This window comes from Pteronotus mesoamericanus, unplaced genomic scaffold, assembly GCF_021234165.1.
Source record: "Pteronotus mesoamericanus isolate MK-2021 breed Mesoamerican mustached bat unplaced genomic scaffold, CSHL_Meso_final contig_116, whole genome shotgun sequence".
Taxonomy (NCBI): domain Eukaryota; kingdom Metazoa; phylum Chordata; class Mammalia; order Chiroptera; family Mormoopidae; genus Pteronotus; species Pteronotus mesoamericanus.
Genome location: NW_026555027.1, coordinates 38,305,977 through 38,327,852, shown reverse-complemented (window position 1 = coordinate 38,327,852; position 21,876 = coordinate 38,305,977). Strand labels below are relative to the sequence as shown.

The 21,876-nt window shown below is 37.6% G+C and overlaps 1 protein-coding gene across 2 annotated transcripts in view; it reads left to right on the top strand.

Annotated features, from left to right (window-relative positions):
- The first annotated feature begins 400 nt into the window (after positions 1-400).
- Positions 401-21,876, top strand: part of TBL1XR1 (TBL1X/Y related 1) — a 144,093-nt gene continuing 122,617 nt past the window's right edge. Inside the window, exon 1 of one of the 2 annotated variants that reach the window (XM_054580666.1) lies at positions 401-497. The gene's annotated coding sequence lies outside the window, so the exon portion shown is untranslated. The remainder of the gene's footprint in view (positions 498-21,876) is intronic. The other variant, XM_054580696.1, reaches the window with a different exon arrangement.

The following is a 21,876-nucleotide window of genomic DNA, read 5'->3' as shown; positions in this document are numbered from 1 at the left end:
CGCCCGGCGCAGGCCGCTCGGGTTTGTTTTGCTGCGCGGCCGCCGCCGCCGCCGCGGGCCTCGCGAGCTCATTTGTGCCTGGCTGGTCCCCATTCCTCTCTCCCCAGTGTTGAGTGTCTGAGCCGTTGGCTGCTCCGAACCGTTTGGCTCTTTCCCTTAGTAACAGCTTTTACCTTCTGCCTCAATTCCTCTCCCAGCTCGCGCCCTTCCCCCGCGCGCCGCTCCCCCTGCCGGCGGCCGCGTGCGCCCCCGCCCCTCCCCCCGCGGCGGGAGCACCTCCGCTCGCCACCTGGGGACCCGCGCCGCGCTCCCCGCCCCCGCCCGCCCGGCGCCCATCCCCCGCGCCCTCCGCTCGCCGGGGTTATAATTGCCTCTCACCCCCCGGAGGGGTTATTTTGGGGGTGGTTGGAGGCGGCGGCGGCGGCGGCGAGGAGGGGAATTTCCTTGTGCTTCCATTCCCGGGAGGGGGGAGCGGCGTCCGAGGCCACCGTTTCCAGGTAAGCGCTGGGGGCCGGACCCCCGGGTGGGGGCGACCGCGGGCCGGGGTGGGGGGCGCGGGCGGAGGCGGTCGGGGGGCGCCGGGCCGCAGGGAAATGGGCGCAACTGGAACAGGCATTTTTTCTACTTGGCCCTTTGGGGAGCCGGGGTATGAGTGGGGGAGGGGAATGAGGGGAAGGCATTTAGGGTGTCCCATCCCCCCTTTTTCCTCTCTGAGGCTTCTTTGAAATGCTCACGTGCCTGCCCAATCCCTACCCTTTCCTGATTTCGGGGGATCCTTACCCTTATGTTGTTGTTGTCCCCCAAAATGTGCACCTCGGCCTTCCCCTCTTCCACCCTTCGTGCATTTACACCCCCTTTTTGTGTGTCTGTGGGGGGGAGGCTTTCAGGAAAGAATTTGCAGCAAATTCAATCAAGGAGCCATCATGAGGCCGACTCCTTTATAGCCTATTTTTAGTAGAGGAGAGGGATCTTTTCGCTGCACGTTGTTTTGTTAAACCTCAGTCGGCAATGGAAATCTGCTTCCCACCTTGGGCGCGTCCACGACCCCGTCCGGCGTGCTGGAGGCTGCCGGCGGCTGTTGGGGCCGCGGGTCCCGGGCGGGGGCGCCGGCGGGGGAGGGGCGCGCGGCCGCGGGGCTGCACTTCTGGACGTGTTTACTTGTAACTTAGTGCTTTTTATCATCCTGAGGAGGTATTTTGAGTCTCTTTGAAGTTGGGTTCAGAAGTGTAGAATTGACAAAGTTATTGCCAGTTTCCTGGTAAGTTTTGGGTGGCACATAGTCACATTATTTTCTGACTGTGAAAAGGCCACGTTGTGAGAGTGGTTTCTCGGTAACTTCCTCTTTGCAATCGATGTCATTTTTTGAACAGAAACATTTTTATTTAAGTGAAATATTAATCTTAAGTGGCAGCTCGAGGGAAGCCATGCATGTGCTAACATGGTCAGTATTTTTGGAAGTTCCTAATTTGCTGAAACAGGCATCACTTTGCAGTGGTAACCGAGATTAAATTTAGGTTGTGAAAATGGTGTGTTTCATGTAAAATTTGGGTTGTAATCGCTCTTTAAAATTGTTCCTGTTCGTTTATCTCATAACATTCTCTAAAATATTTTGGTGATTGTAAATGACAAGGGTGGGTGCCTAGTTAAAAACTAGATTTTCTCAGCGTCTGGAGTTTACTTAAAACCTCGGACGGTGCATGCACCAAGGTGAATAGTTTTAGTACCTATGTAATTTACAGCTGACTTAGGAAAGTTTACTATTGGCTTTCTTGTTTTCCAAACAAGAACCTTATGTTGATCAAAACAAGCTTGTTAATAAAATATGGTTAGTGAATTGATGGGGTATTTTTAGTTTGAATGGACCCCCACCTCATGTAACTAAGTAGTTATTTTCCTCCCTTTTTCTCCTAAAGACTCTCTTATCAGACTGGAAAATATAAGGCCCTGGTGGTGTTTTCTTCTGCTTACCTAAAACAAATTGTAATAAATATCCTGGTTACACATTGAAGATACACTGTGAGTGATTTTTTGGATATCCCAGGATGGTTTATTTTCATTTTTGTTAAATCAGGCCCATGCTACATTGGTGTATTTTAGTAATTCTGACTTTCCTGGGACTGTATGTTCTCACCATTTTAATAAGTTTATAGTCTGGGGAAATAGAGCAGCTTTGTTTCCATGAAAACGGTGTGTATGTTGGGTTGTATCATGGGAGTTCATGGCAAGCAAGCTTCGAAAATTATCATTGAGGGTTCCAGAAATAGTTAGCACTTACCTGTGGAGGAGGGGCGGAGGTAGGTAGAAATACGCCTGAGAGTGGTTAGGCATGTGATGGCGTTGTTTATACTTTTTGCTCTTAAATTGAGGTTTTCCTGCTTGTTTTGAATATATTTTTCCAGTGCTTTTATCATGCACTGTCTGATGAACGTGTAATCACAGCCATTAAACCCATAAATAACTACTGTTTTTGCTATTTGAGTTGTTGGAATCAGACCTATAAGGAAAAATACTAACCTGTATTGGGGTGAAAACAATATCTACAATGGAAAAAGTTTTTCTTACTATTAAAGAAACTTAATTAAAGGACTCGTTGATGGCTTAAAAATTATTACAGCTCACCGTCAGTTAACGGAGTGATGTTTGGTTATTCATGTAGTGGAGACACATTATAAATGAAGTTGCCCCTTATGAAGGTTGTATTTTTGCATTGTTTGCTTCAAAAAAATGTTAAACATTTAAATAAGTTTTTAGATGTGTCTAGGAATCTTTTTGTTACTTGTGTTCTCAGCACATAATTAAGTTTTATCATGATTACCATGATGCTTGCCTACCAAGGGAACAAGAAGTAACTGCTTTCTGTGTAATGTGAGCTTTTCAAGCTAATATGCAGAAAGGGTAGAAGCTTAATATAAACATAGGGGTTGCTGATGAAAATGGACCTTTTGAACAACAACCTGTTGAATAAATATACCTGATCGCTTATTGCAATAAGTACAGTCTTGTCAAATGAGAAGCTGACAAAGGAATCGTCCTACAATTTACTATAGCATTGTTACTATGAAGAATTTCTAACGACGCATTTTCATGTAGTAGAAAAATTTGTTGGTTTTATTCAGTTTCTGTATTTATTAATAAAAAAAATGAGAGGGATGTGAATGGTAGTAAGTCAAGGGAGAGAGATGGTAGAAATGCTGCCACTTGTCTGGGACTTTGTATTTTTCTAGTACAAGTGAATTTGACTCATTTCACAAATAACATTTATAGTAGGTCACTAAATGCGAAAAAGGAAAACAGTTAACATTGAGACATTTATGCATTCCCATAAAACAGAAGGGCTAGGCTCCTAGGGCTGTATAGTAAAGACAGAGTGTGGTCCTGTTTGGAGATCACCATGGTGGCATCTCCTGCTCTATCACCAACAGAAACTTGAAATTTCTTTCTTTCCTTCAAAAAAAAAAAAAAAAAAAAAACTGTGTGAGAGAGTTGGAGAAGTTTGCTGTTCACCACCTTGGATTGGACTCTGCTAGAGTACAGTGAATTTTGCCCAGTTATGAAGAGCCACATAGGAAAGGGACTCTGCGTGGGCTATACTCTAGGAAAGGTGAGAGTTGCCTTCTTTGCCAGTTATACCTCAGGCTAATCCTATGAGATGGATGGGTAAGATTGGACCTTTTTTGTGTGTGGATAATGAAAACAGGTGCAAAGAAGTTAGTTAACTTACCCAAGGCCACAAAATGATCACTGGAATCCAGACCTAGGTCTGTGTGAGCCGTATCCGTGGTCTTTCTAGATGGCAGTAGCTGTGCCAAGTTTTTCCAGCTGTTTTGTCAGTCTTCTCTATAGATGTGCTTGCAAAAACTAGTGTTTCTAATCAAGTTTATAATTCTGTACTTGTTTTTCTCTACCAGCTGGGTCAGGTGATTGTATGGATAAATGAAATTCATGGGATTCAAACATCACTGTGCTTAAATTTGTAGAACTGTGTGGTAAAATGCAATTTTGTCAACTGCTATGTTTTCCAGCCTAAGGTCAACAGTGGTGAAGTGACTTCTCCAGGTGTACTGCCCACAGAAATAAGGAAATGCAGTGTCATGCCTTCAATTAAGAAGGAAAAGGAAATAACACTATGCCCACCTATCCTCACAGTACATATTCATTGGATTAGAAATATCATGTGACTGGTGTAGTGTAGTTGATTACATCAGAGGTCCCTGAGGCCCGCTGCCTGGGTTCCAGCTCAGGTACTTTACTGTATGTGACCTCAGGGAAGTAACTCCCTCTGTATCTCCGTTTCCTCCTCTGTGTCATCGGGACAGTAGACTTTGTAGAGTTGAGAGGATTGAGAAGAGTGTGTGTGTAAAATGCTGAGAACAGTATTTGACATACAGCAAGCATTATGTAAATGTAAGGTATTTATAATGATGAGGATTATGGGTTTGGACTTGAAGTTTGCTCATTGTGTTACATTTTATTTGCTTGTTACTTACTTTAAGTGGGGACATAATGTCATAGGTAATATTTGGCAGCTTTATTTCCAAAGTTCCTTTTCAAAGTATTTGAAATAAACTTGGCTTAATTTGTTTACTCTTCAAGTTGTGGTTTAAGTCTTACCTTGAAGAATTAGATTGGTTTTTGATAATACCAAGTTACATGGTTGGTGTAGGGACAGTGGTGCGTCCTTTGCATGCCTTTGTTGCTATTCTGTCACTTGGGCTTTGACTTTTTAGATCCACTTGTACCATTTGAAATATTTTCCAACTTAAAAATTTTTTTTGTTTGTTTTTCAAGGCCAGGTTTGGCAGTACCTAGGATTTGCTTTTTGGATTGGAGCGATTACTTCGATTGGGTTATTGTTTCTCCAGCCTTGACCTTTCATTTGTGTTCTTGCTCCATATTTCAGCTGCTGTCAAGACTGTTCTACTTGGAAGTCCTGTTCCTCTAAAATATCTGTGAGCCTTGTCTTATTTTTACTTCCCATTTTTTTGCCATTCTTAATTCAGCAGTAATGTTAACAACTACTATTAGAGTTCTGTGTGTCAGGACTACACAGATGTTTTGTCAGATACTTTTGAAATCTGAGTGGGTGATACCCTGATTTTACCAGTGGGGAAACCAAGGCTCGGGTAGTAAGGGGCATTAGGCCCAGCATGTCTGTGTTTTAGCCAGTCTACTGTCTTCTCAGTGAGTGAGTGAATGAAAGAAGAAATGAATGAGTAGTTTTTGGTCTGGGTTATTGCATTAATTTTCTAGTTGGTTGCCCTGAGCAGCCTTTTTTCTCCACCTATCTTCTGTAACTACTGACAGTATGTTTATTTAAAATATGGATTTCATCATGTCAGTTTCCTTGCTGGAGAACCCATTATGGCTTCCTTTTGCCAACTGGATCGAGCTCATCTGTTTCAGTCTGGCTTTTAAGGCTCCCTTCTACCTATTCAGCTTAATGTCCCACTCTCCCAACTGGGATTCTTGCCTGCCTATCAAATAGTGCAGTTTTCCATACTCATTACTCCGTTGCTTTTGCTCATGTTGTTCCTTCCCTTTGTCCTTTTTATGGCCTGATTTCAGTACCACTTCTTCCACGAAGCTTTTTCTGGCCATCCTGACTCAGGATATTTTTTCTCTGAGATTCCACTGATTTAGTAAATATCACAAATGACATAATAACTCACTGTCACATCACCCCAACTACATGTCATATTTCTTGGGCCTTTAAAAAAAAGTATTTAGCAGAATTCTTGACTTTCTTTCATACCATCTTCATGTCAAAAGGGCCAGAGCTAAAATAACAGCCCTGGTGATGTGGCAGGAAGCTTCTTTTTGAATTAGGTCTTGAAGATGTAGGTTTAACTACCATCACATTGAACTGTTAATCTGATTTTTTTTTTTTTTAACATAGTCAAAACAGAGTAAAATGAAAATTTTATCTTAATTCAGGAGTGGTAGCCTCAGTACTGGTGAAAAACCTCCTCTAGTTGGGAATCATGTCACATTAAGTTGGTTTTATTTGGTTATCTTTGTGCCAGTTATAACTTAAGCTTTTGGACTTTATTTATTTTTAACTTCTCAGGCTATTTTGCTCACTATTTTCTTGTTAGTGTGCCTAAATAAGATTTTGTTTTCAGTTCTCAGTATGTGTGACAGCATTCTGATGATATTGGAGTCCCATTTGAGCCATTGTCAAATGACTCAAATGGCTCAATGTATTAACTGTTAAATGTATCAAATGTTAAATGTATTAACATTCAGTATAGGGTGTATCTATTATATAAGTGGGTGTAATCTACCAAAAGAATGTCATTGTCACCATCTCATTTTGATAGGTTTTTATGGTAAGGCTGTGCTATGTTGGTTACGAACAACCCACATAATGTATTCTAAATGCAACTGACCTGGTTATATCCTTCTGAAATTTTTAATATTTAAAGTTTTAACATGTTTTTAGCATGATTTTTAGTTGCATCAAACAAAATGAGTTCTGTGTAACCATGCTTTCTTTAAATTAGATTTAAAAAATTTATTTGCAGAGAAAAGGAGGGAAATAGGGAGAGAAACATCAATGTGTGTAGCTGCTTCTCTCGGGCCCCCAACTAGGGACCTGGCCAGCAGCAACTGACTGGGAATTGAACCAGGGACCCTTTGGTTCAATCCACTGAGGACCAGCCAGGGCTACCCTGCTTTCTGAGGGCTTGCTTAGATTCTTGCCACAGAATTAATATAATCAAACTGTAAAAGTTATGCTGAAAGATCAACAATTAAATATTAGTAAATGTAGAAAATATACAGATTAAGGAAAAGATTTGTGTGTAATTAATAGTTTGAGGAATGAGGAAGAGTAGGTATTGAATGTTTAAACTGGGAGTTTGCCACTTTTTTTCTTTCTGTACCTATGAAAATTTCTTTTAGGAGATAGAATTTAAAAAACATGAGGAGTACAGGTCAGAGATGGTCATTCCAGTACCTTAATAGAATAATTCTTTTTATGAAATGGTACATTGTACTGTGAAATTTTAGGAAAAAAATAAAGATGTTTAAATTTTTTAATTGCCTTACAACTGAAGAACTTTTACTTCTTAGGAACTAGATTTAAATCTACTTTGTAATATGTTTTTTATTTTGTCTGAGAACAAAGGTGGTATGAGTTTAGCTTTTCCACTTTTTTTTGCATTGTGTCCTTTTCAACACAATGATAGGACATTATAATGAGGTAATCAATGACTGTTTTTTGTTCTTACTGCTTATCTACTTGAATGGTGTGTAGCATTTCAAATTCTAACATAGGTTCATTATTAAGCAAATGACTTTTTATCAGTTTTTGCAAAGCCATAGATATGTGGGTAAATGATTTAGCTTCTAGAAATGTGTTTAAGGGGATCACATGAAATAGTACCTAAAATTTGCTTATTCATTCAACCAAGACTTGTATAGTCAATTCTTGTATTAAAATTCTCACATTCTGTCTTAGCATTTTCTGAATAGTCAGAAAGTATATTAGCATAAGCAAACACCTTGCTGGAGAAGTTACAGCCTATTTTGGTGGTTACCTTTAACTGCTAATAGAACACAGATTATGGGTTAGGGAGAGGTGTTTTATTCTTTCCCCTTAATTTGAACAGGGTAATCTTGTAGAGTATATACTAATTTTGTTCCATCTCTATTTTGCTGTTAGATGTCATTAACTCACAGTATAAGGCAGTTGGGTTATCTACTTTGGGTTTTTGAAGTAATAAAAAATAAGTGAATATAAATGAATAATAATTGAATAAGTTAAGGAATAATAATGAATTTCCTTAACGTTTTGTTTTTTTCTTTTTCTATATAATTTTCCTTTTATGGGACAGAATTTATCGTGTGTGAATTTTTAGATGCTGTTTGTTGCTGTGGCACTATTCTTTGGCACCTTTTCTTATAAAAATGTAATACACTATATACTTAAAATAATTTTTCTCTACTAAAGTGATGGGTTTTATCGAAGTCACCTTTCTCTGTTTTTCTTAGTAAGCCCTGTACATTTGTGAGGTCCTAGACAGGTTAGGAGTGCAGTCTGCTATTGTATCAGGGAAACAGTTTTCCTGTTGTGCAAAAACAAAAACTAACAGGCCCTCCCCAGAATTATTTTTTGACATTGGACTTCCATGTATCCTGCCAGCAGAGGTCACCAGTTTTAACACCTGGTGAGAGATGTTTTGTGTGAATTGAATGGGTCTTGTACAGATTTGTTTAGATTTGATGTTTATGACTTTCTTGTTAGTATTTATAGGATCTTCTTGAAGATATATTTAAATGATAAAACAGGGAGGCAGAGATCTTCTATAGTCTGCTGCCATTTTAGCTTGGAAAGGGGAAGAGGAGTTGGAAAGGACACACACATGATGGAATGTGTGTAAGTATATGTATGTATGCTTGTTTTGTGTGTTTAAAGTGACTCCAAAAGGGTACACAAGAGTCTAGTAACTGGTTTTGGGGGCAGGGATGGGATGGGGAGACCACGAAGTCTGATTTGGGAGGAACTTATTTTTGTGCGTAACCTTTTGAACTGCTTGGATCTTGTGTTTTAACTGTTTCAAAAAGTAAAAAATAGAAATGTTGAAAAATCAAGGCTTCCAGTTAAGAATTCTTAATCTTTTTGTTTCAATTTGGGCCATCAAAAGAAGAGAAAACTGCTTATTTTCCTGTGCTTTTCGGTCAGTTTTTAAAGAGCTGAAACTGTATATTTCTGCATGCACATACTCTTCTCAGATTTATTGGTAGAATTAGAGGTACTGGTACGATTAAAAATGTTGGTTCTGTTTTGTGATTAGGACATCAGACCAATGAGAATATTTAGTGATAGCTGGTGTTTTTGAGTCCTATTCAAGGTTGATAATTAGAAATTTATTCAGTGCAAACTTTAAGAGATTATGGTTGTGTTGTTTTGCCAAGGATTTGGAAATCAGGCAAAAATTGGAGTCCTTTTGGTTTAGTAGTAGATTTTAATAATGATAATCTTTGATAAAATGGGATTTGTGGAACTATTGAGATATATTCTGACATTTCATGGATCCTAACATGACTTGTGAATTTAGATGTATGTGTTATTGATTCCAGGGACAGACACATTAGACTCTGATTCCATTTTTGGTTGCAGTTGGTGTCATTTGTAATTGTACATTGGCTGTTAAGTTTACCCAAAGAATCTTGCCTTGTAGTTGTGCTCATCAGTTTTAACTTGAGTTTGGAACAACCTCAGAGAAAGGTAGCACCTGTGTTTGTGCATTTAATTCTGCTACTGTGACTTGACACTAGTCTTGCCTTTCTTTTTAGTGATAAGAAAACTAAGTAGGGTCTGTGCCTGCTCTTTGTCAGTAACCTCCAACTATAGGGCGTTAATGTGGTGAAGCGCTCATCTCTGAATCCTGTCTCTCTTACTTGTTATATGGCTTTGAGAAATTGTGCAACTATTTAATTGGTTTCCACTCTAAAAAAATGGGAATAAAGAATAATTAATAATTTTCTTTGTAGAGCATTTGTGGGGATTGAAATGTTGAATGCATGTAAAGCAATTATTACAGGGTCTGGCATGTCGGAAGTACTGAATAAACGTTAGCTAATATCTGGTGCCTTTGTTAGCTGCAGGGGGAACAGCTGTAGAGACAGGCAGAAAAGTGACACCCCTCCTCTAAACCTGTCATGGCTTCCTGTGGCAACTGCAGAGAGCGGAATGGTTAGAATTCCCAAGTGAGAGGGCTAAGACTAGTATATTTGGTGACTGAGCTTCTGTTGCTCACTCTAAATGACAATGTGTGCTGTGAAGCTCTGTTATGTCTTCTAATACATATGTTGTTTTGCAATAATATATTTGGTCATTTTTTTAAAAAAGATTTTTTAATTTATTTTTAGAGAGGGGAAGGGAGGGAGAAAGGTAGAGAATACATCGATGTACAAGAGAAACATCGATGCACAAGAGAAACATCGATTGGTCCCCTTGCTCAGTGGGGACCTGGCCAGCAACTCAGGCATGTGCCCTGACTGGGAATTGAACCAGCACCCTTTCAGTTTGCAGGCCAGCGCTCAGTCCACTGGCTCAGAGCCATGCCAGTCTGAGCTAAATTTGGTCACATCTTGATGTGATGTTTCAAGAAAAAAAGGTTGCTACCTTTCTTAAAAAATAGTCTTGTTTCTTTCTGGAATAGAATCTATACCCTTTTTTCGGTCTCGGGGATATCAAACACTCCTCTGGTTTTTATAGGATACTGCATGTGGACAGATCAGTCATTTCAAATAGGCGTGTTACATACTATGCAAACTTTGACTTGGACTTTCACTAAGATACATATGACATAACACAAGATGGTATATGTGCATAAATACTAAAGGAAACTTTCAGGAAATAATACTTTAATATGTGGTACGCATTTTCTGTACTCTTATGTTTGTTTAAAAACATGCAGGGTGATTCAAATACACAAATTTAGAAAAGAGCTTCATTCATTTTTATAGTTTCATGGACCCTTGAACTCACTGTGTTCATATTGTAAGAATTGTGGAGGCCTGCTTGATAACCTAGTATCCTGCTCCACAGCTTTGGCGTCTGCAGAGACAGACAGTGAATATGCTCAAAGGCTTGGTTCAAAGAAACAAAGACTGTGACCTGACGATAGTGGTTAAATTTGAATTGGATTGTTGTGTGGACTTGTCCACATGTTCCTGATACTCCTGTGCTCTTTCTAGTTTATTTCCCCTTGGTCCTTTTTTCCTTCCCTAATTGGAACCCTGGCCTTTACCTGATACTGATCATGCTACTCTTGCATGACTTTTACTCCTGGTTCTTGATCATAGCCTGTGCGCTTAGCCTGTACACAAACTAATGCTCTCTCCCCTTTGATCTTGGCCTTACCTAAGGGCTCAGAGCATGTGCACACTCCATGCCCTTTGTCTCTTAAAACCAGCCCTTACTGTACAGGTGTTTCTGTGGCCCAGATTGGCTCTTAGTTCTGACCTGCTCCTCTGATCTGCTACTGCCCACGTTCTAGAGTGTGAACATCCTGTTACTTCTTCCTGTGATTTTACTGTTGAATGCAGGCTGGCAGTGGCATTAACTTTTCATTTAATGGTAAGTGGTGATGAGGCAGAGTTGGAAGATAGAGGATGGTCAGAGTTGGAAGAAATAGGAGTAGGTTATGGTAACACTGTCAGGGTGAGCTGGGGCAACATCATCTACTTCTGGCTCCTGGTGAAAATATCCAGGACAATTTGAGATACTGGGTGTTTGGAGTGGAAATGTGGGGATAAGAAGTCTTGGTATTTGGCGTTTTCCAAAGTAGAAGCTGCACCCCCGCCTCTATTTTTTATTGAAGATTCTTTTGTCAGAGAGAGTGAGTTGTCAGAAGGGAGATAGTTGAGCTGTGTTCTGGAAGCCAGAATTTGCCGTAAGGGAAGGTACCTTTCAGTTTTACAACTTTGAACTAAAATCATTGCCACAGTATTTCAATTATATTTTAATAAATATTTTTACTTATAAATAACAATTAAAAAATTTTAAACTCAGCAGATATAAAAAATTATCAAGCATAGTACATTTGAAACATTACTTTTCATTTTTCTCTGAATGTTAAAACAGGCAAAGTCCTATTAAATAGGGGCATGAACAGAGAACTTATTTTATAAGCTTTTGTATTTTTTACCCTTGTTTACTTACCTGCTGGAGTGTACTCTTGTTTCAGTAGATAACTTAATCTTTTGTATTAGGAGGCTCTCTGCTTCTTGTATGTGGGTATGTTTTCTAATTTGTTGCTTCTCTACTTGGTTTGTTTCATTTTACTAGGTCATATACTCATGAATAGCTTGCTGCCTTATTTCATCTAGTCTCATTTGCCTTTCTTGCATTTTCTTCCAGATGACTCATGTGTGTTGCTAGTAGATAACATTGGTTGATTGGTTCCTTTGGTCTGACAAATCAACATTTAAGTGACTTCCTACAAGTGAGAACTAGTAGTAACAGGAAAAGTGGCTTTTTTTTTTTTTAAGTTTGTACATAGCAGCATACTGATTTTTTGATAAATACTATGATACATGCACATGGTGTAATTTACATGAATATATATGGCTTTATAGAGTGCATAACAAAAACATTTATCATACGATTTTGTCTGGAATTATATAAGATGCTCAGTAAATGTCAGTTTTCTTCCTAATGCCCTTCCTCTGTGGATTTTCTGTCATACTCAGTACAAAATTCAAATGCCTTTCCTTAGCCTCCGTGAGCCCCCTGTCATGAGATCTTGCCCTTGGCCACCTCATAAACCTTACCGTGTTTCATAGCACCCTCCCCCTTGTTCGCTATGATGAGCCATACCAGCTACACGCCCACTGTACAAGCTTGTTCCTATCTCAATGCCTTAATTGCTTTGCTCTGTGCCTCCGGCTTGGCCCTGAGATTGTGATATGGCTAATTCTTTTATGTCACTTAGGTTTCAGCTCCAGTGACAATCACCTTGGAGAGGTCACAGCGAAGTGTAGCTGCCCCCTCCTTAGCTGTTTTCAGTCACAAGACCCTTTTATTTTTCTCATAGCACTTATCTCTCTCTGAACTAGCCTTGACCGTTGCTATATATCCATCATTTCCAGTGTTCTTTTGTAAGGGTGAATCAGTTTAAGGCGATCAGCTGATCATGAAAACATTTCTGAGAGCACAAGTCACTCATACATATATGTATATATTTATGTGTCTGTATACACACCTTTATCGTTCAGCCTCCATGAGAACAGATATGGGCTCTGTCATACAACTTTAGGACCTAAAACAGGATCTGTTACATGTCTGGGTAAAATTGTTCTCTGAAATGTTTTTGCAACTAGCTGATGGTGTTAAATTGGTTCATCTTTACAAGAGAACACAGAAAATAATTCATTAAAAGGTAGCATTTGGGGAGAGTTGGAAGAGGCTTTATTTACTACATTGATATGTACATTTGGAGGCCTGGAGATCTTATGTGAGTGCCCCCCACTTTTCTTGGAGGAATGTACTTACAGATGGTATTTGAATCAATCTGGAGAAAATAAATGGATGATTGTTCAGATTTGAAAATGTGCTTGTGCTAATCATAACTGCTAGATTTAAAGAGTTTAACACTTCATTTTCCTTAAGTTAAAGATAAATATTTCATTCAAGTAGCGTGATGAGGGCTAGGTTGCACACATTTATGGTTATATATGTTGTGGAGATTTTGTAATTTGCTTTACTTATATTTACTTGTGATATTGTCTTGAATAATCATGGCCAATTTCCCAAAGTTGGTGTATGAGTCAGGACTCTTTCAGCTGTGCAATAGAAATTCAATTCACATTCGCTTAACTCAAAAAGGAGAATTTATTGGCACATGGAATACAAAAATTGATTGAATAACTGAACTAGAGGAATGGCATTGAGTCAGCCAGGCTTTAGGCCATTTGAATGTGACCAGATACCCAGGTATCTGGTAACAGCTTTTTGGTTTTTTGTTTTTTTGTGTGTGTGTGTTAGTTTCGTTCTCTCATAGTAGATTGGCTTTCTTGACAGGGAGGTAAACATAACTTGCCAGTGCCAGAGTTTTTATTATTTTCTCCTGCTTTAGAGTAGGGACTACCTCTTACTTGTTTTGTTTGGAAAGTTCTTGAAGCTCTGATTAATTTGGTTTGGGAAAGTTCTCGCCATGGCCAGAGACCACATATAAACTGTGGCAGCTCCTAGGTACCTGGTGGGAGTGCGAGGAGAGCAGTGGATAAGACAGTTGAGTAAACAAGGAAGCTGCTGGGCAAACAGCCTCTCCCCCCCACACCTCAGCCCAAATGTGTGTTCATTTATACGGGGGAAAGTTGTGCTTTTAATCCATGATAAAAAGCTAACTGAAAATTCTGTTTTAACTACAATGGAACTGGCACTTTTTAAATTTTATTTTTTGCTCTGTGGTTTCCAACCTTTTCAAATATAGATCCATTTTTAAAATGAAAAATTGAGGTCTTTCATAATAGTAATTGTAACTTTATGTACCCTACCTATTGCTAATATAGGTATTGAAATGAATTCAACTTCTCAAAGCGAACTATATAGTAAAATGATGCTCTTTATTTTGGTTTTAGTTTTAATGTTACTTCTGCTATTTTAACAGATAATGGAAACCAGTATTTGAGGGCAGCTGTTAGAAAATTATCAACAGGTTAATTAGATATATTTAGGGGCTATTTTAATATCTGAAGAAGATAACCACCTTCATCCCAACTATATATTACATTTTTTTAGCATATAAGAATTAGCAAGTTACGTATTCTTATTATTTTGAGCAGTGCCTCATCAGCTCACTAAAATAAGAAAACAGCCGTGTAGAAAAAATGACTTGAGATAGTAGTCTTTCTGGATTTCAGTTGCTTCATCTTTAAAAAATGGAACTGGGCCGTGGCCAGATGCATCATTTAGTTGATTCGTCAACCAGGACGCCAAAAATTCGCAGGTTCCATCCACGGTCAGGGCACAAACCTGGGTTGCAGGTTTGATCCCCAGTCAGGGTGCATACAGAAAACAACCAATCGATGTTTCCTCCCCCTTCCCTCCCTCCCTCCCCGCCCCCCCAAATCAATAAACATTCTCAAGTAAGGATTACAAACAAAACAAAACAAAACAACATTGACCTGGCCCTCTGAGGTCTCGTCTGGATTTATGCTCTTTGACCTTATGATTTAATATATAATTTAAAAATTAAGTCAGTGTTTAGTCAGATTAAATAGAAAGTGTACAATGCTGATCTATTCAGGTTCATCATTACCTGAACTGATTTTTCTTAAAGAAAACATTTGCATTTCTCTGACACCTGGATTTTGAACAGGTCAGCTATATAGAAAATATTTTTTAAGTATCTTAAGGAACTTCTGTTGTTTTATCCATTAATCTCCGAGTTCAGGTGCATTTATTATATCCTATTTTATTGCAGAGAAAATGAAAAGAAATAGCATCAAACATATTTTTGAGAATTTTTTAAATGCCCTTATTTTAATGTATGATTGTTGAATGTCAAAGTCAGTAATTTTTCAGTATTTCAGGTTTTATTTTGCTCTGTGTACTACACATTTTGAAATTGTACAGAAAGTATTTAAGTACTATTAAAAATGCCATTCACATTCATAACTTTTTAAATGCTAAAATAAACCACAAGTGTACGTATTTACTGAGAATCTATACATTAAAATAATTTACAATAAAAATAGATATATGAGTGGTATAATAAGAGGAGAGGCTATATATTAGGGAATAAAGATGTCAAATAGGTTGATCTTTTCTGGCAAACAGTTTGCTTTATCTGTAGTGTATAGTTTGTAAGTTGGAGAGTGTCAATGGATAGGAAAGGTAAGAAGGGATCATGACACAAAGTGACTTTTTTTGTTATGAAACGGAGTTCGGACATTTTTCTGTGACAGAAAACTGGTGAAGGATTTTAAGCAGAACAAACAAGATTATGTTTGTCTTGGATCTAGTGTATGATGGATGAGATGATGGTTTGGGACAGAAAGGGGCTTAGCTCTGGACGGAATGGACAGAAGTGAGCTGTTGGTGTGACAGGTGAGAACGACATTACGTAATTGTTCAAACATTGATAACTGTTCTACTTTTCTGAATTCGGGGGGGAAAAGCAATTGGAAATTCAGGAGAGAATGTAATTGAAAAGAATTGAGAATCCAGGTTTTCTTCCTTCTGGCTTGTTAACTGCTCTTTTTGAGGTATACAGGGGTATGAAGATTGGGAGCTTGTGGGAATGGGGAATTAATTTGATTTCAAAATAGCTAATGGACAGAAGCAGAAGGACAATCTGAGGAAGGGGGAAATTGCTGATGGGAACACGGAATCCCCTTGTCATTACGATATTCTAAACCAAGGGATAATTAAATTAGGTGCTTATTTGAGAATGGTCACAAGAAAAATACACTGATCTAGTATTACTATTTCATGAGGCTTCTAGTGGGTATAACTTACATTCTGGGTTAGTTACTTTTTTATTCTAAAATTTTTCTATAGATTGTACATTAATATAAAAGTCATTAGAATGTCAGTTTGATAAGGTAGGAAAGTTAATCTCAAGCACTGTTTAATTAAAATTATATAAATACTATAATTATTGGTATTTCTGTATTCTTAGTCTGCACATCTCTTTCATATTTCTGATTTTATTGGGCTTTTTTTTTTTTTAAATGAGTCTGGTTAAAGGTTTATCAATCTTGTTTATCTTTCCAAGAACCAGCTCAACCAGCTCTTGGTTTCATTGATCTTCTATATTTTTTTACTCTCTATTTTGTTTGATTACTCTTTGATCGTTATTATTTTCTTTCTTCTATTCATTTTGGGCATTGTTCTTTTTATAGTTACTTTCACTCTAAGGTTAGATTATTTGAATGTGTTCTTGATTCTTGAGATGGGCCTCTGTATTGCTATGAATTTCTCTCCTAGAACTGCTTTGGCCGAGTCCCATAGATTTTTGGGTCGTTGTGTTTTTATTATCATTTGTCTCAAGATTTCTTCTTTGATCTTGTTGTTAACCTTTTCATTGATTAGTAGCTTGTTATTTATCCTCCATGTGTTTGTGTGTTTTAGTTTTTTCTTATAATTGATTTCTAATTTCATGTGATTGAAGATGATGCTTGATATGATTTTAATATTCTTAAAATTATAAAGACTTGTTTTATGGGCTAATGCGGTATGTCATGGAAAAAATTCCATGTATGCTTGAAGAGAATATATATTCTGCCATTTTTCAGTAAAATAGTCTGAAAACATCAATTAACTCCATCTGGTCTAGTGTGTCATTTAAGGCTGCTGTTGATTTTCTTTCTGGATGATACATCCATTGATGTCAGTGGGGTGTTAAAGTCCTGTACTAGGACTGTATTACTGTTGATCTCTCTCTTTCATGTCCATTAATATTTGCATTATATATTTAGGTGCTCCTATGTTGGGTGTATAAATGTTTGCAGTGGTTATTTTCTCTTGTTGGATCGATCCCTTTATCATTATATAATGTTCTTTTTTGTCATTTAGTATATAGCTTCGGTTTTTAAGTCGGTTTTGTCTCAAGTGTTGTCCCAGCTTTATTTATTTGTTTGTTTGTTTATTTGGATACCATTAGCAAGAACTGCCTTTTTCTGTTCCTTCAAGCCTGTGCATGTCTTTTGATCCATAACAGGTCTCTGATAGGCAGCATATATGTGAGTCTTGTTTACCTCATCATTTAGCTACCCTGTCTTTTGATTGAAACATTTAATCTATTTACATTTGAGTACTTATTGATAGGTAGTTATTGCCATTTTATTCACAGTTTTGATCTTTTTATTTCTTTAAAGAAGTCCTTTTCATGTTTCTTGTAATACTGGTTTACTGGTTATGAACTCCTGTAGCTTTTTTCTGTTTGGGTTCATTCAGTAAACTTTTTAACTTATTTATGTGCATAAATGGATTGGTAAGGCAAAGGCAGAGAAAGTAAGTTAATATTTTAACTCTCACCATCCCATTTATATTTTTCTACTAGAGGAAACAACGAAGTGCCTAAAGATTTCAATGAAGTGAATACTCTAAGTTTTAAATTGTAAATCAAATAATGGAGTTTTTGGATCCAACTGGTAAATGTATTTCAGAAATAATTGGTTATTTTAAATTTATATATACTTTTAAAAGTAGGTGTTGGTATTTCAATACTAAATATGTACCACTTTGTAGAAAGGGAAAACTCCCGTATGTTCATGTTTGTTCATTAATGAACACTAAATGAAGCAGTAGCAATTGTGAAATATGTTTATTTGGAACATTTAGAAACTGGTTTGTAATTATGCAGTTTATTCCATAGTGGTTCTTTTTCATTGGAAGCAGTAATATGTGGGAGGACCCCCAAAAACCTAGAATTTATTTACAGAAAATTATGTATTTATTCTTACATGTTTAATTTTCAGTCACCTTCAAAGTACTCTCCATTTGATGCAATACACCTATCAAAAGATTTTTTTCCCACTGCTCAGAACAGCCTTTGATGTTGTCCATCTTGAGTCTTTTAGTGCTACTGCCATTTTTTGGTTTCATTTCTTCCACTTGGGCAAAACATTTCCCTTTGAGGACTTTTCTCATCCGGGGAAACAAACAAAAAAAAAATCACTTGGGGTGACATCATGTGAATAGGTAGGGAGGGACACGGGGTGGTCCGTTCTGTTTTTTTGTCAAAATTGCATAACACTTAGTGCAGTATTGGCAGGTGCGCGCGTAAATCACCCATCATGAAATGGGTAAACGTGTTGAAAGTCTTCAAAAAAAAAATCACTAAAGCAGAAAACAGCCTCTCAAAACAATGCCAGTAGGAACACTGATACAGATGAGTTCCAGAACACTCACCTAGTGGAGGGAGCCTGTACTACAAGGGGCCCACCCTCCATGAGATAATTCTGGCTTTTTTGGGGTCCTCCCTTGTCTTAGAACTTTATGTAGCTGGGTGTAGCCAGGTAAACACTTAATGAATCTATTTTCTTAATTATATTTAAAAATTACTTTACCTGAGACAGAAGCCGTGGTTTTCACTACCTAATGTACTTAACATCCAACATAAGGGTGTTTATGTATTTATGTCATCACATCTTAAGAATTTAGCTTAACTATAAAGATATTGAAAGTTGTGGATTGTTTCCTATTTTATAGTTTTGGAAGTTTAAAGCAGTAATTACAAAAACCTATAATAGAGTTTTTGTCCTGTAACAAAGTTTTAGATAATAAGAGGAGGAAATCATTAAGGTAAGTAAAATTATAGTACTATCATTCATATTTTTACCGTTGTAAAAGATTGAAAAAGAATATAAAAAGAAACAGCAAACATTGTAGTAATCCTAAACACGAACACATTTTTAGTGTCAAGTCAAAAAGCCATAATTGACCAAACCACAATGAATTTTACTTAACTGTGAAAAAAGGATTTGGAAATGTTATTTTAGGTATCATTTTAAGATATTGCTGAATGTATGCATGTATAAAATTGGTCGATGTTGAGTACATAATTTATTTGCTCTTTCTCTATAGACAATTTGTTGCTATTCTGTGGTTGAAGAAAAATATTTTTTTCCTGGAATATATTGGTAGCATATCTGAGGTGAGGAGAGGTATACGAAGTCAGTTTGAGAGGCAGTCCAGGCATTGTTAATATAATGAGAACAGTTTGCGGGACATCAGTGTAACCTGGCAGCCAAGGAGAGTGGACTGGAATGTGCATGTGTGAACAGTGATGACTTCACTGTACTGGTCAGTGGGGGTGGTAGATACTGTTGAGTGAGCATGTGTACTGTGTGGCCATTGCATTCAAAATGACTGAGCAAGTAGAGCAATGAATCTGTATCAGATTTTGCATTATTCTTGAATATTCCTCCATGGAAACTACTGGAGTGATTCAGGAGACTTCTGGTAATTGGCAACGTCATAACAACAACGTGCCTGCTCATGCATCACGTCTTGTACAGAGGTTTTACATGAAACATCAAATCACCCAGGTGACTCACTACAGCTCAGATTTGGCTCCTGTGACCTCTGGCTTTTCCTAAAACTAAAATCACCTTTGAAATGGAAGAGACTTAAGACCATCGAAGAGATTCAGAAAAACATGATGGGATGGCTGATGGCAATTGGGAGAACTGTGTGAGTTCCCAAGATGCCTACTTTGAAGGGGACTGAGGCATCATTGTCCTATATACAATGTTACTTGTATCTTTTTCAATAACTGTCTCTTTTTTATGTAACATGGCTGGATAACTTTTGGACAGAATTTGTATATCTTTTTTGGGCTTGGAAAAAGTCATGCAGCAAATATTCACTGTTCAATTATAATTAATTCAGATCGTTGCTACTTTTTAAGGATCAAAAGAAAGTAAAACAATTTTAATTCACATTTAGGTATTTTTTAGAGGGAATTATGATTATTGCATATTTCAGACATTTACAGAAGTAAATATTTGTGTGTATAACAGTACCATGTATAACTAGCATTGGAACTGTGTAAGTGGGGTAGTTACTTTAGAATGACTTCACTGAGGCTCTCTCAGTTTATGCCCCTGTTCTCAATGCCAGTCTCTTTGCCCACACTCTTGCCAACATAGTGTTACCAAATGTTTTGCTCTTCACTAATCTGATGGTAAAGGTGATATTTAATTTCCTTCTAATTTTTTTGGGTGAGGTTGAGCATCTTTTATGTTACTCATTTCTGATAGCTGTTACTTAAGTACAGATATTTTAAATGTATAACAGTACGCTTTCTTTTAACTTAGGTATAATTTACTTCCAATAAAATAAACACCTGAAGTGTATAATTTTGACACCTTTATATGACCGTATAACCATCACAGTCAAGATTTAGGAAATATCTATCATCCAGAAAGAAGTTCCCTCAGGCAGTCCTTTTATTCAGTTTTCCTGTCTCCTGCCTCAGGTAGTCACTTTTCTAATTTCTGTTACCATCATTAATTTTCTTTCTTCTTTTTTTTTTAAGCAGGAACACTTTTTATTTTCTGAAATTTATATTTATTGATTTTAGAAAGAGAGGAGAGAGGAACATTGATTTGTTGTTTCACTTGTGCATTTATTGGTTGATTCCCATATGCACCTCGACCAGAGATTGAACCCACAACATTGGTGTATGTGGGCAGGGCTTCACCAGCTGAACTACCTGGCCAGGGCTATCCATGTCCATTAATTTTTAGTGTATTACTCACCCACATAACTACCAACAAGATCAAGATACAGAGTATTTTTTGCCGTCGTGCAGATTTCTTTTACTCTATCTGCCCCATCAGTATCTCCTTCACCAAAGGTAACTACTGTACTGACCTTGTAGCTGCTGTGGATTCATTAGGAGGTCTGAGAGTCATCACTTCTGTTGTGTTAAGCAGTAGTTATTTCTTTGTTATTGCTATGTATGTAAATATAGCACTCATTTTACTGTGGATGGAGAGATATTTGAAGGTTTTTCAATTTCGGCCTATTTTTACTAAAACTGTGGTGAATATTCTTACGTATGTCTTGTGTTAGACTGAAGTATTTCCATTTTCTTGATGTATTAGAAATGAAATTGATGGGTTTATAGAATATAAGTGTGTATCTTTTAACTTTAGTATTGGGTTGGCCAAAAAGTTCATTTGGTTTTTCCCCTATGATGGCTCTCTTAGTGCTTAGTTGTCTTGAACTTCATTCGAGACGATTTTGTTAGATTGTATTGTGACAGACATCACGTGTGCATTAAAAAAAACTTATTAAAAGTGGTGAATTTTTTGTACAGCCATTTTAATATCGAAGACAGAAGAAAATACACACTTTCAGCATACTATGCTTTATTATTTTATGAAAGGTAAAAAATGCAGCTGAGACACAATAAAAAGATTTGTGCAATATGGAGAAGGTTCTGTGACTGATAGAGTGTGTCCGAAGTGGTTTGCAAGGTTTCGTGCTGGAGATTTCTCACCAGATGGTGCTCCATGGTCAGGTAGACCAATTGAAGTTGAGAGTGATCAAATTGAGACATTAATTGAGGACAGTCTATGTTCTAACCACGCAGGAGATAGCAAGGATTGCTATTACTACAGAACAACAATGGATTCTCCTGCCTGCTGCCACTCTCTAGGCAACATTCCGGAGGCAGAAGTTTGGTGAAAAAGGAAAGGAGTCTTTTTTATTCAAAAGCTACACAATTTTGGAAGAATGGCAGTCTTCTGCCTCAACACCTGTTCCCTCTAAAACATCCAAAGAAACCCCCACCACTCTTTGCCAGATTAGTCTAAGGCTACCCCTAGAGTTCCTTCTCCCATTTAAATTACTGTCCTTTTGGAAATGCAGGTGACTGTAGCACAACCATTCAGGTGGCTTAG